Source organism: Pteronotus mesoamericanus, unplaced genomic scaffold, assembly GCF_021234165.1.
Source record: "Pteronotus mesoamericanus isolate MK-2021 breed Mesoamerican mustached bat unplaced genomic scaffold, CSHL_Meso_final contig_169, whole genome shotgun sequence".
Classification (NCBI taxonomy): Eukaryota; Metazoa; Chordata; class Mammalia; order Chiroptera; family Mormoopidae; genus Pteronotus; species Pteronotus mesoamericanus.
The window spans coordinates 12,037,664-12,051,371 of NW_026555068.1; the positions used below are offsets into that span (position 1 = coordinate 12,037,664).

The 13,708-nt window shown below is 38.3% G+C and overlaps 1 protein-coding gene across 1 annotated transcript in view; it reads right to left on the reverse strand.

The window, feature by feature from the left end:
* Positions 1 to 13,708, reverse strand: part of NRG1 (neuregulin 1) — a 950,601-nt gene that overhangs the window by 775,326 nt on the left and 161,567 nt on the right. The gene's annotated exons all lie outside the window — the stretch shown is intronic.

Here is a 13,708-nt window from a genome sequence, read left to right on the forward strand (position 1 = left end):
GAATTGCATCTAGCACACCAAGAGTTTAATAAGTTTACACAAGTAAAAAATAAAAGTAGCCCCTGAAGACAAAACTTCTAGAGAGAAAGAGGTAAGAGGAAAATCCATAGAAGCATTGCTCTTTTTAATCTGTTCTAGAATCCCCAATCCTCACTGTCAATTTTTTTTCCAGGAACTCTTTTGGGAAAGGAAAAGGAAAAATACACTCACCAAGGCTATAGAGATACTTAAAAAATATATATTATATCATTCAATACTTACCATAACACTTTTCTGGAAGGAGATTTTATTATCTCCATGTATAAATGAGTAAACTGAAGCTTAAAGGAGTAGCAGAAAAATACCAATGGTGGAAGTAAAGTAAGATCCCTGGGAAATTTCATTCATGAAGTCAGCCGCCTCCTTTGGAGGCTCTTTCCAGGCTAAGTACAACTATTTCCTCTTTCTGGGATATCTTTTGGGGGTAGGAAAATATTATTATCATCTAACATTTGAGTTTTGGAGGTTATATACCTATTATGTACCCTTGAGATACTTAAAGAGTATATAACAAAGGGTCCGCATGGAGGGAAGACTCTGATATCTCCCCACCAGCCAATAAGAGACATCAGATACCTCAAGAGCTGCCCACTGCATGCATGAGGGGCGGTCACAGGAGATTCTACACTGACAAGCCTGCTGACGGAGCCCTTTAGCATGATGCTCTGGCTGCTGAGATGGGCAGATGTGAAAGCAGTACCATGGGAGCCAGCTCAGCATGCACCCCGCATCCCACCCTGGGCAGCACGCTGCAGGGGAGCAGAGGCTGACACCTGCAGCCAGACTGGCCGGGTTAGGGCCTGGCTACCACCTCCCAGCTTGGTAACAGAGAGTGAGGTACCATATTTTGCCAGGTTATGAGCACTGTTTTGCCCAAATTTTTGAGGGGAAAATAAGGATGTGCATTATACATGGGTAGTACTAATTCCATATCTATATAAATGTTTTTAATTGTTTTACTTATGCTTACGCATTAAAAGTATAACTTTAGAAAGCAATAATGGTATCTATATGTAAAATAAGACCGTGGAATACGATGATCGGTTTTGTTTCTAAATATAAATAAAAATTGAATTGAAAAATTAAAATGAAACATTTTTTCTTCTGAAAGCTTGGGCCAAAAACATGGGTGCACATTATACATGGCAAAAATACATACTTCCTCTCTTTGGGCCTAAGTAGCCTTATCTGTAATAAGAGTATTCACCTCATATGATTGGTGAGAACATTAAATCATTTGATATATATATAAACTCTTTGAACAGTACCTGACAGAGAAGTACTCTCAATATTAGCTGTTACTGACATTTATTTCTGTAAATGATCTTGACTATGAAGCCCTAGTGTTGGCTTATTCAACAAGAGTACATCTCCCCCAAGGACAATGACCTATGAGAAGTTTAAAACTAAAAACAAAACCCAAAACATAGCCTTTTCCCTGATATGCTGTTCAGATGCACACCAGGTGACAGTAGAGGTTTCCTTTTGTGAGGGAAATTTAAACTATGTAGATCATAACAAGAGAAGGGGTAGAGGCAGAGTGATTGGAGGTCAGTAATAAAAGGTGGAAATTTTGTCCCTAATTAGTATCCTGTACACAATCAGGTCACTAGCAATTTGAATCCGAATCACGTTAATAAAGCTGTTGTCCACACCTTCCACCAAATGCAACAGGGTCAGGTCAAACAGAGGATTAAGCAGCCACGTCAGCAGAAAGCACCAGTCCTAGGTACACATTTACAAGTAACAGAGTTGGGCCAATTCCCCTCTTTTAAAAGGAGTAGGCCACCACTAGAGTTAGAAAAAATAACTAATTTCTCATCAGATTATCTGAAGATTGGAGTGATGTTACACCATATAACATTTAATTACACTACATATTTCTGTGTTGCCTGGAGCTAAAAAAGCAAACCACCCACCACAAAGGTGAGCCAATTTGGAAAGGGCACTGACAAGGGCGAGCACAGAGCTCTGTCCCTTCCAGCCACTCCGACCGATTTATAAAACAGCTCGCTCTGTTGCTGGTGAGTAATCACACCACATTGCTCCCATATATGAAAACTAATGGGACAGACACTGACTGCAAGGTTTGCTGAAATTCAATATAAAAGAGTTTATTTTAATGGCAACAAGAACAGAGGTGTCTTGCTGTGTTGGAACTCTACTTCTGAACGCTTATTTAGAACAACAACTTACAGTTTGCTACATCTCTATGTTAACATTCATGATTGATAGTAAATTAGTTTAAGACACAAACAGTTTTCTATGCTGAAGCCATTTCTCATCACCTGGCACATCCTCTGAAATGTGCAGTCTGCTGGGACTGGCACCTAGCGCAGCTGCTGGCCCACTGGGAGTCAGGAGGCAAAGCTCTCCCTGGCAACGCAGAATGAGGAATCAAACAAAAAAAGGAAAGATACCCATGCATTGTGTCCTACTGACAGGATCAAAATCTCACCATTACCTATATATCTAGTTATTCATTAAGCAAATTCCTACTATCTATCAAGTATTGAGCAAGATGCTATGGATAAAAAGATATGTTTCCTTGCCTCAAGAAGCACTCAGTCTAATTGAGGAAGACAACAAGCTAAACATTATCACATAGAGCAGTATGTGTTAGGATAAAGTACAGGAAGGGATAGGGTGAGGTAGGGGATAGTTGGAACCTGATGGTCAATGAGACTTGGAAGAGCTTATCAACCCATAGTTTTGGAGTATATAGAGTTTAATTTCCATTATATTAAACCTCTTATAACTAAAACAGAGGAAATTAGAATTGGAAAGAAATGGCTGCATTGGGTACAACTAATTTAAACCCATCAACTCAGTTTGTTGAATATTAATTTAGATCCAGAGGTATGGAGTAAACAAGCACTTAGCAATAATAAGTAATGAGCACATGACCTTAAACAAGCTTGTCTATAGAAAATTTACATAAATCAAATATGACAGGAATAAGTAAATGTATAAATAGCTGGTCATGCCCAAGTGATCCAATGAGACAATAATCTTTACTGAGGAGCCAGGTAAAACATGAAGTTAACCAAAACTGATAAGAGCTGTTATCCAATAGCCAGGGGAGCTAGGAATCCTTTTTCTACAGGTTAATCATGTGTCCTTTGGTAAATCAACCACACCCAATACATGAACCTCAGGGTCCCCACTAGGAAATGAAGAGGTCTGACAAAATTAGGTTTTCAAACTGGGCAACTATCATTCAGAGCTGGTGTGGGAAGAGGAGGAGCAGGAGGGGAAGCTGCCCCTTATCCACACTGGAGCTCTCAGGGGAGCTTCTCCCAGAGGTCACAGAGAGGGAACTTGAAAAGCACTGAAGGTGATCTCTGGAATCCTCTGGAGCCCTGCTACTATCTAGGTGTATGGGCTACTCTCAAAATCTCCCAAATGTAAAGAGACAAGGGAAGGTCCTCATCCCTTGAGTTGTTGGCAATTTGGTATTCATATGAATTTTTAAAAATCAAGGTTGATATCCTTGGTGAAATAAAATATTCCTCTTACACCTGAAGTTAAAGGTATAGATCGCTAGCATCCTCTTAATTTATTATTGTTGAAGGCCTATTTTTCCTTAAATGTTACCAAAACCACAAGTCATCAAATATAATAGGCCAGCACTCTTTTGGGGTCTCCTCTCCTGGTTTGGTTTTTGTTTTTGCCGTATGTCTTCAGATTGTACCTGTAAAATAGCCAGCTTGCTGAGCTCCTTGCCTCCACCTCATAATATGTTTTCCATATTTTTGTCAGAAACGTCTTGCTGTGATACAGGTTGTTTGCATGGCTCCTCAGTGTATGCAGGTTGAAGTCCAAATTCTTTATAATGGTATACAAGACCATCCATGATTAAGTACACACTACCTCTCCAGCCTGGGCTCTTGGAAAACCCATCCACCCTAAATTACAGAAGTTCCCTCAAAGTACCACGGTCTCCTAAGCAGCTGCTGTGTCTGCCCACAATGCCTCCCACCCCTGCTTTCCTGGCAGATAAGCTATGCACTTTTCAAAACTCTCATCCGTTCCTTAGCAAAAGAATTGAGCATTCCTTCTTTTGAGATCCAACCCTACCCTAGTCAGGTACATTGTACTATCTTTAAAACTTCATTATAAATCTAATAACCAAGACAACGCTTTGAGAAAAGAGCTTCTAATTTGTCTTTGAATCCCTATAACCTAGCACAATGCCTGATACCTGGTAGACATTCCAAAATATATGATGAATTTATAGGAAAATATGAATGAATAAATAAATGCTAAACCAAACTAACTGTAAGAATAAAGGGTACATCAAACTTAGATACACGGCTGTGTGGAAACTGAAAGCGTGCCTCTCAACAATGGCTCTGCACAGTGGCTCTCTCCCTTCTCTCTCTCTCTGAACGCTACCTAGCAGAGTGACACGCACTTATTAGGCACCACATAAGTAGGATACTCACTGACAGTAAATATGTAACCACCTGAAACAGTAAGAAAAGTAGCTCAGTGAAAATGTTTGAGAGAGACAAAATACTCATGCTTTTCCATCTGAGAGCTGGAAAACCAGTCTTCTATGCTATTGGGGCAGAAGGTAATGGATCAAGCTTCAAGCGTGACTAAATGGTGTGAGGTCAGAGGAAGATTTCCTATTGGGTACAAAGTCGCCAAATTATACCCGGATGAAAATGAGAGCCCAAGGCAGGGCTCAGGTGGAATGCAGTCAGACTTGGCTGGGTAGGAAGGAGACTATATTATTTAATGTGCTGATGTTTCTTTTCTTGGAAGGAATTTTAATGTTTCCATTTTATTCAGACAAAGAAAGAGAGAATATCACATTTGACCTTTTCCTTCTTCACAGATGATTTATCTTATTTAAATAGCCTGCACCTGGACCATCTCCATTGATGTATTTGCTGTAACCTGTGCCTACAATTTACAGGCTGTCTTGACATTGCATTTGCAACAGGACCATCGCAGATCGGAGTAAGCCATTTTGCCCATCGCCTGACACTAAATTTAGGCCGCATATATTTTTTTAAATTGTTTATTACTCCCTGTATACAGTCATTTGTCCTTTTCTACGTGCTCATTTGCATTGCCTTCAGGGACACTCAGGACGTTCCGTTTAGGAGGGCCCCCCCGCCCCACAGAACAATTCTGTTATTCTAGACCATTCTTCCTGTTGGCCTTGGGGATTTTTCCCCCATTTTGGAGACCAGTTATCTGGGTCCTTATCTTCCTGGCCCCACCTCCCCAGGGCCACAATCCCATCCCTGGGGAGTGTCCCCCCACCCCACCCCCACCACTGCCCGGAGTGCAGAAATGCTGGGCCACCCCTGCCTTACCCGTGAGAGGCCAGAGCACAAGTGACAGTGACTAGCTGTAGGCAGAGCGAAGAAGAAAGCTGAAAGTGTTCTGCTAAGTATTTCCATGTTTTAGACATCGATATTTTTGTCTTTCCTCAAAGACATTTTCTGTTTTCATTTTGTGACTGACTGGAATATAAAATGTAATTTGGACATAAATATTTGAAAAGAGGGGGTGTATGCTTTGTGGCATACAATGGCCACAAAAGTAAGAAAGTATGAAGGGAAAAGGCTTTCCAAGTTTGGGCGCAGAACAGGATATTCGTGACTCGTGTTCCAGCAGGTTCAGCAATTTTACGTGTCTAGACATTATTCTTTACCACCACTAGAGAATTCCACAATAACACAACTACATAATGTGAAGAATAGTGGTGTGTTCCTTTGAAAAAAGGAGCACAAACATGTATACAAATAGCAATGGAGAAAAAAAGAAACATTCCTTTGTGGATGAATTTCCAGCCATTATCATTTGACGCTTTGCTCTTTTGATGTGCACATTTGCTTTGACTCAGGAAAAAGAAGTAATTACCACTGAATTCACAGCAGGGACCACTGGGATACTTACATAAGACAAGAATTGGGAAAGAACAGTGAAGTAGGATGGGCAGAGAATGAATAAACCTTAAAAACAATAAGGCTGTTGAAATTATGGATTTAAACAAATAATTTAACTTATCATATTAATAACCCTATGGAGATCATAAAATAATTCCTATAGATGTTAAAAAAGCATTTCATATAACTCAAATTGGTTCTGCTTTTTCTTTATAAGTGCATTTTTATTTTTTTATTTTATTTTTTATTTTTGTTCTATACAGTTGTCCTAATTTTCCCCTGTTGCTCTCCCCTACCCAACCCCTCCCCCACACTCAATCCCTGCCCTGTTTTCCATGTCATGTGTACTTTTTCTTTAACTAGACCCCTCCCCTTGATAATAACACAATAGAATATGAGCTCTATTTCAATCAAAAAGCCAGTCTTATATCTCAACACAAAGCCTGGGCTTTTTCAAACCGAAATAAGGAACAAATAAAATTGCCAATATATTTTTTTTTTTACCACAGTTTACCTAGTTCTGAAGGAAATACTCAATAAGATTAGGCCAGAGAAAGAAGGCAAAGGCATAAAACTTGAAAAGAGATAAAATTAACACCATTTATAGATTTATACTTGGGTCCTTAGAAAACAAGAAAATCAATTGCTAAAATATTACAGAACTAGAATAATTCAGTAAGGCCCAAAGTTAATATACACAAGTCACTAGCTTTCATATATACAAGCAAAGGCTCCATTTCAAACACATAAAAAGAAGAATGTGGGACTAAACTAAACAATGAATGCATTAGATCTATTAGCAGAAAACCTTAAAACATTGCCAGAGGACCTAAAGCAACACTTAAGCAAATGGAAAGGCATACCATTGCCCAGAGAGAAATTCTCAACACCATTTAGATGTCTCTACATCAGTCTTCACATAGTCCCAATAAAAATACCAACAGAATATTTTTTGGAAATAGACAAGCTGAGTCTAAATTTCATAAGGAAAAAAAAAAAAACAAGTAAGAATAGTGAGGACTAGTCTGAAAGAGAAATATAATGAAGGGGGAATAGTCCTACAATACATTAAAATATACTTTAAATATAAAATAATTAAAACAAGAGGTACAGGTAAGAATAAACATATTACATGGAACAGACTATAAAGTAAGATATACATTCAAATATGAATTAAGATTTGGTATGAGATCAAGGCAGAACCTCAAACAGGGGGAGAAAAAACGGAATACTTAATAAATGATATTGTGACAACTGAGCTGTCATTTAGAAGACAAAAACTAAGTCATATTTTCATATTTAGGATAAATTCCACATAAATAAAATAATTATTGTATATTCTCAAAATGAGTTTCTTTCCAGTTAAGACTGAAAACCAGAAGCTATAAAAGAAAATATTGACATAATTATTCACATAAGAATTTATAACTTCTCTATGGTAAATACCACTAAAAGTCCAGTGAAAAAGACAAATAATAAATGGAAGAAAACACTTGCATTGTTTGTTATATAAATATCATATTTTCACCTAATATATATAAAAGTTCCTATAAATCAATAACAAAAAATACTGATGAAAAAGCACATTGTATACAAACATTTCATTAAAAAATAAAACACATATAGCTCTTATGTATATAAAAGATGGTAGCACATTCATAGTAAAAAATTTAAATTAGAACTACATTAAGATTTTTTCACTTATCATAATGGTAAAAATCAACCACCTTCATACTGCCCATTGGATTGATGAGGGCATACAGGTTATTGCTGGTGAGAATATAAAATTATATGCAGACACTACAGACAGCAATTTATATTTATCAAAATTAAAACTGCACACACACCATTTGACTTAGTGCTTCCATTTCTAGGAATTAGTCTACAGATACATTTGCACACATGGAAATTATAAATATGCAAGATTATTCACTGCAACATTGCTTTTAAGAGAAAACATTGGAAAGTAAATGTCTATCAACAGGGGATTTATTAAACAAACTAAGGTTGATTTGTATAATGGAAGTACTTAAGAGCAAACTCTTTGTGTACTCACAGGGAAAGTTCTCCAAAGATAAACTTTCTAGTGAAAAAAACAAAAAAGACTGTGCAGAGCAGTATATACATGGTACATTGCTGTTTAAAGAAGCATGAACACTATGTATTTGTATACACGTAAAGTATCTGAATGTCTAAAAATATACACAGAGAAATTATAAGCATTCCCCTCAGAGAGGGGCATCAATGGCTAATAAATAAGGATAGGAAGGAAACTGTATTTTAAACCCTGAGACCCTAGCATGCATGTAAACATGTGAATATATTTTGTAATATAAGGCAAAGTAAGTCACATTTTATTCAAAATGTATTTTCTGTTACAATGCTTTTCATAAATATAAGCAAGGTCCTACCACAGTAATCTTAAATTAAAATACAAATTTCAAGAAAACATTAGCAAATTTTTAAAGTCTCAATAGAAGAAACAATGGTCAGAGAAGAGAGACGAAGGTTCCAGGCTTGGTTTCCTCTAAAATACAATGAGTATGCTGCATTTGGTAAACGGTAAGGTCCCATTCAGTGCTAACATTCCAGCCCTCTGCTGTTGAATAAGGCTGCCATTACCTGTGTGGCTGTGTAAATTTAAGTTAGTTAAAATTCAAACTGAAGAATCCTGCCCCTCAGTTGCATGGGCCACATTTCAAGTGCTCAGTAACCACCTGTGGCTGTGGCTAATAACTTCCACACTGGACAGTGCAGACATAGAAATGTGATGGAAATAAAAATTTTCATCATCAAAAATATTTCTATTAGACAGCACTGTTCCTGACTCTATAAATTAAGATGCTAGCTTAAAATACAGCGTTATTTGATACAAGAGAATTAACTGAGAAGGAAAGGGCACCTGCCCCCTTCCTCGTACATATTTATACCAGTAAATGTGGTTGAAGTGAATTCCAAGGGCAACTATAATGGGGGAAAATACGCTATTAGAGGACAATATACAGCCTAAGGGGTTTGTGAAGGGACGACCCTAAGCCGGGCCTGCTGATTTTGACAAATCTGAATCCACTTATCGACTCACCTGGGTCTGATAAACCAAGCTGTGAAATCACATTATTATCCATCATTATCATCACTGAGATATCAAACATCTTCTACACTATAGCCATGTCCTATTTCATTGTAGCTTATTAGACATAGGATGCCTAACATGATTATTAGTCAAGAACATTCTCAAACGACACATTCCCAAACCAGCCAGCAGCCTAACCAACCATCAAAAGGGTGTTCTTTCTTAAATGATGAGATTCTAGAGGGCACATGTTATTTTACTTAAGCAATAATAATTAGCAGTGAACTCTGGGGTTAGGCAATCCTGCATTAAAATTCTGACTACTATTCATTACCTATGTGAACTGGCAAATTATGTAATGGGAGTCATATTTTATGAAATATGTCGATAGTTCCTACCTCACAGATTTGTGGAAAGGAAAAGAGAAATATATGTAGTAGGAGTGTCCAACCTATGGCCCAAGGGCCACATGCAACTCATAAAGGGCTATGAATGCAGCCCAACACAAAATCATAAATTTACTTAAAACCCCCCCTTTTTTTTTTTTTTTTTTTTTTGCTCATCAGTTTTCCTTAGTATTTGTAATTTAATGTGTGGCCTAAGGCAGCTCTTCTTCCAGTGCAGCCCAGAGGCACCAAAAGGTTGGACACCCCTGACTATAAAGGATTTGGTACACCAGCGCACAGCAGGTACTCACTAAATGGTACTATTAAAAAAACTCCATAATATATGTTTTCTATAAATGGTTGTATGATCCTCATGGCATCAATATAACTGGTAATAATACATGCTATTAATACGTATTAACTTTAGAACATTTACAAGGTAAAAAAAAACACATTCTGTGTTGCTTTCAAATGCTGCTGATTGTCTAGGCAGATAGTTAGGTGCCAATAGACGAAATGTATAGTGACATAAACCTGGGAATACAGCGTGTTCTTGAATAAACCTGGTACAAAAAAATATATAGCAATGAGATATATTTTGGTCTTGTAGGGACAAGACCAAAAAAAAAAAAAGAGAGAGTGTCATTAAACCACCAAATAATAGGACCTACTAGGGATATTAAGCAATTTTGATTGCTGGTATACACAACATGTGTATAATGTATGAAGTCTCTTCCACAGATTAATTGCTATAGGTAAGAAGGCTGGTTTTTCACACTGTTTCATTCAAAAATAGAGCCTCTGTGTGTGCATGTGTGTGTGTGAGTGATTTTCTTTTTCCAATTCCTTATAAAAATGAATGTTTCTACCAAATCAGATTAATGGTATAGACTTGGTGTCATATGGTTGGCTGATGTTTAGCAAACTGGCAACCTTCAGCAAGAGATGGCAGACAACAAACAGTTGCCAACAGTTCATGAGTAAAATTACTGCTAGGACAGGTTTAAATCATGCCTGCTCATGTCATCTCACATCACCATGCTTATTAGGAACAGTTTTTGAAATATGTCCAGATTTCAAGAACCCACCTGCAAACCAGCCCAGGAGGGCTTACTTTTACCTGAGCCAAAAAGAGTCATGCTGGTTGAAAATATCTCCCCTACTGACTTGCCAAAATGTCTAAATATTCCACTGTTGGGAAACTCTTCGCTTTGAAGCATAGAGGAGCTTCATTAAAATCTGAGTTTGTTCCCTCATAGAGTTAACCCACCTGTGCCTGCTATGGACCAAGAAACAGAATTTTAGAAAATTTCATATATTCACAGATCATGGGGCACAGTTCAGGAAATAGACAACCCAGAAAATCAAAAAATGGCACAAGGGCTTTTGCTGCGGAGAGGACAGGCACAAAGGAACTCAAACAACAGAGGGCATGCCCAACCGATAGCTCCTTGGTGGCTCTTTCCCTTTAGTTTTTTATTATAATAAAAATCTATTGATCAATCACTGGTGCTCAAGGCACCAGGCATTGTGGTGTGTGATATAACTGCCCCCCGCCCCGCCCCAAGGGATTCAGAGTGCTGCGGACCTATCTGTACCAATGTTGAAAACTAACTTGCCAAAGATGTTATTTTTGGAAACCATAATCACTCCAGATGACAACTCTCCACGCCCACGGCGAGGGCGTCACCAGAGTATTCTTAAGTGTTTTGGTATCAGTTGCTTCCAGAGGGATATTGATGAAATAGGCAGGGTGCCATATGCTTTTTTGAGATAAGTACACATAGCTGTTGAATATGAAGGTCAGAAAAGCCTGTGTGTAAACAAGTATCTAAGGTGTTTTTTTTTTTTACTTTTTAAAAAGATTTTATTTATTTTATTTTTAGAGAGAGGAAGGAAAGGAGAAAGGGAGGGAAACATTGATGTGCAGCTGCCTCTCATGCGTCCCCTACTGGGGACCTGGTCCATAACCCACGCACGTGCCCTGACTAGGAATCAAACCAGTAACCCTTTGGTTCACAGGCTGGCAGTCAATCCACTGAAGCACACCAGCCAGGGCATATCTAAGGTTTTAATTTAACCGAACAAAAAACATTTCCTCCTTCTCCCCTTGCCTAATTTCCCACCCTCCCCAACCAACGGGCCTTTCCTAGCTTTGTTCCTTCCAAGAGTTTCCTCACTTCTCCATGACTAAGCGATCTGTTTCCAAACTTAAGAGGTGGTAGGAGAGGTGAATTCCACCGGGGTTTTCAGGTGCTTTGTGACCTTTGTTGGAGGATGCTGGTTTGCCACCGCTTTGCAAAGCTTCATCTTACACAGAAAAAATCTCCTGGGTTCTAGGTTTTAAAGATTGCTCTTTTGCAATGAAATCTCAATGAAACATCTGCAAAAGGTAAACTGATTCCCAGATAAAGTGTATAAGAAATTATCATATAATTTGGACAGTTTGCAATTTTAATAAAAAAGAGTTACATATTAAACAATAGGAAACTACATATGGATTGTTCACATGTGCAGCAAGGCCAAGGTTTCATTGTGGTAACAAGAGCCCACTCAGAGAAATCTCTCATATCTCTACTCTAATTTTCGCTCTGGGAAGAACTAGGATAACATTATTGAAAGAAATGTAAGGTACCAAATTGCAGGCATAAGAAGGATGAGGGAGGGCCTACCCAAACCAAGAGATGAGAGCCTTTCTCTTGTACCATGAATAAAATCTAGAGTATTTCATGGCCAGTTTATCTCCGACCTCAACTTATTTTTAAATTCAGAGAAAAATTTCACTAAAAATAAGGCTGAGGCTGCAATTTCAATTGGATATCTATTAAGTCACATGTGAAGATGCATCTCAACACAAAAACAGTTTTCCTGACTGTTTGAGAGGATTGTGAGAGAAGAATGCTTCAAAGAGGCCTGTCTTTAAAAGTGTATCTCAGGCAAGTGTGTAGTGATATGTTGATATGAAGAGCAAGGGAAGAGGTGTCTTGCTAGTGACAGATTACAAATAGAGCCCTGACTGCCATCTTTTGTTGATTGTATTACCTGAAGGTACTCAGGACACAGCCACCTCCGAGGTAACCCTGGTTAGTGTACAGGTAGCCTCTGAATGGATCCATTACTAAAGCAGAGTTTGTAGATAGACTTTGAAATGACATAGCCATAGGGAGCTGTGATAAAGCTTCCTTATGGGAGGAGAGGCCATCTCAGCTTCTATTCTGAGTCTTCCTTCCCACCTGGAAAAGATTCCAAACTGCCAACATCAATCTCAGAAGAGCCGGTCCTTTCCACAGAGAGAATATGCCCAAAATTAACCCTGTCACTAGTTCCAGATGTTTCTTCTTGACATTAACTAGCAAAGTTTCACATGTTATGACTATTACAATGATAAATCAATTACTTCTCAGAAATCTTTAAATTGTTCTACATCTGTCTTGAAAACTGTTTGAAGCTCTATGACATTCTGAATATAGCACAAAGCCATGTGCTCTATAATTTCCCCTGAAATACCAAATTCTTTCAGAATAATATGCAAACTATATACTATTTTTAAAATGAATCCTTATATAGCAGGGTTGAGAGTTGTTGATTGTCTTGCATGCAGTCCCCTTTCTCTAGATAACGATACCCAAACCATCACTTAAGCATCCACTTCTTCTCCATCCTGTATCTCAGGGGAAGCTGCCTCAAGCACCAGCGATAAGCCTCTCAGGGCCACTGTGGGGGAGAGCCTGGTGCTCAGGCTCAAACTACCCAGCACATTTCCACCAGCAGCCACAGCGATCAGTTCAGTGATAGACCTAAAACCAAAACTGCCCTTATCACATTGAGGCCCAGAAAACTCTTCAAAGATGAAGGGAAGAAAAATGTTCTTCCTTGTTGGATTTGAATAGGGAATAAGATGATCATGACCAACTTAGGAACATGCAGACAATACCCACTGAGAATAGAGCCAAAGCCAAGAACTAGATGCAGTGGAGTCAGAGAAGGCAGATCAGGGTGCCAGGGTTGCAACCGCACCAGCAATGAGCTCTCCCTCCATGGTTCAATCAACTCACGGGTCAGGGCAATTTGATATTTTTCTGTAATCTGCAATTAAAAGTGTTGTCCTTGAGCTAAGCAACTAGTAGCGACTGTTTTCAAAAGACCAAATAGGTAGTAAGGCCTTGGTTCGAAAATAAACTTTTTAAATTACTAAACAGGGACATGCCAAGTAATCATTTTTTTTTTCTCTCTTAGTAACTATTCTTTTCGATTTATTTATTTATTTATTACTCTCATTCATCATATCCTTGAACAGATGG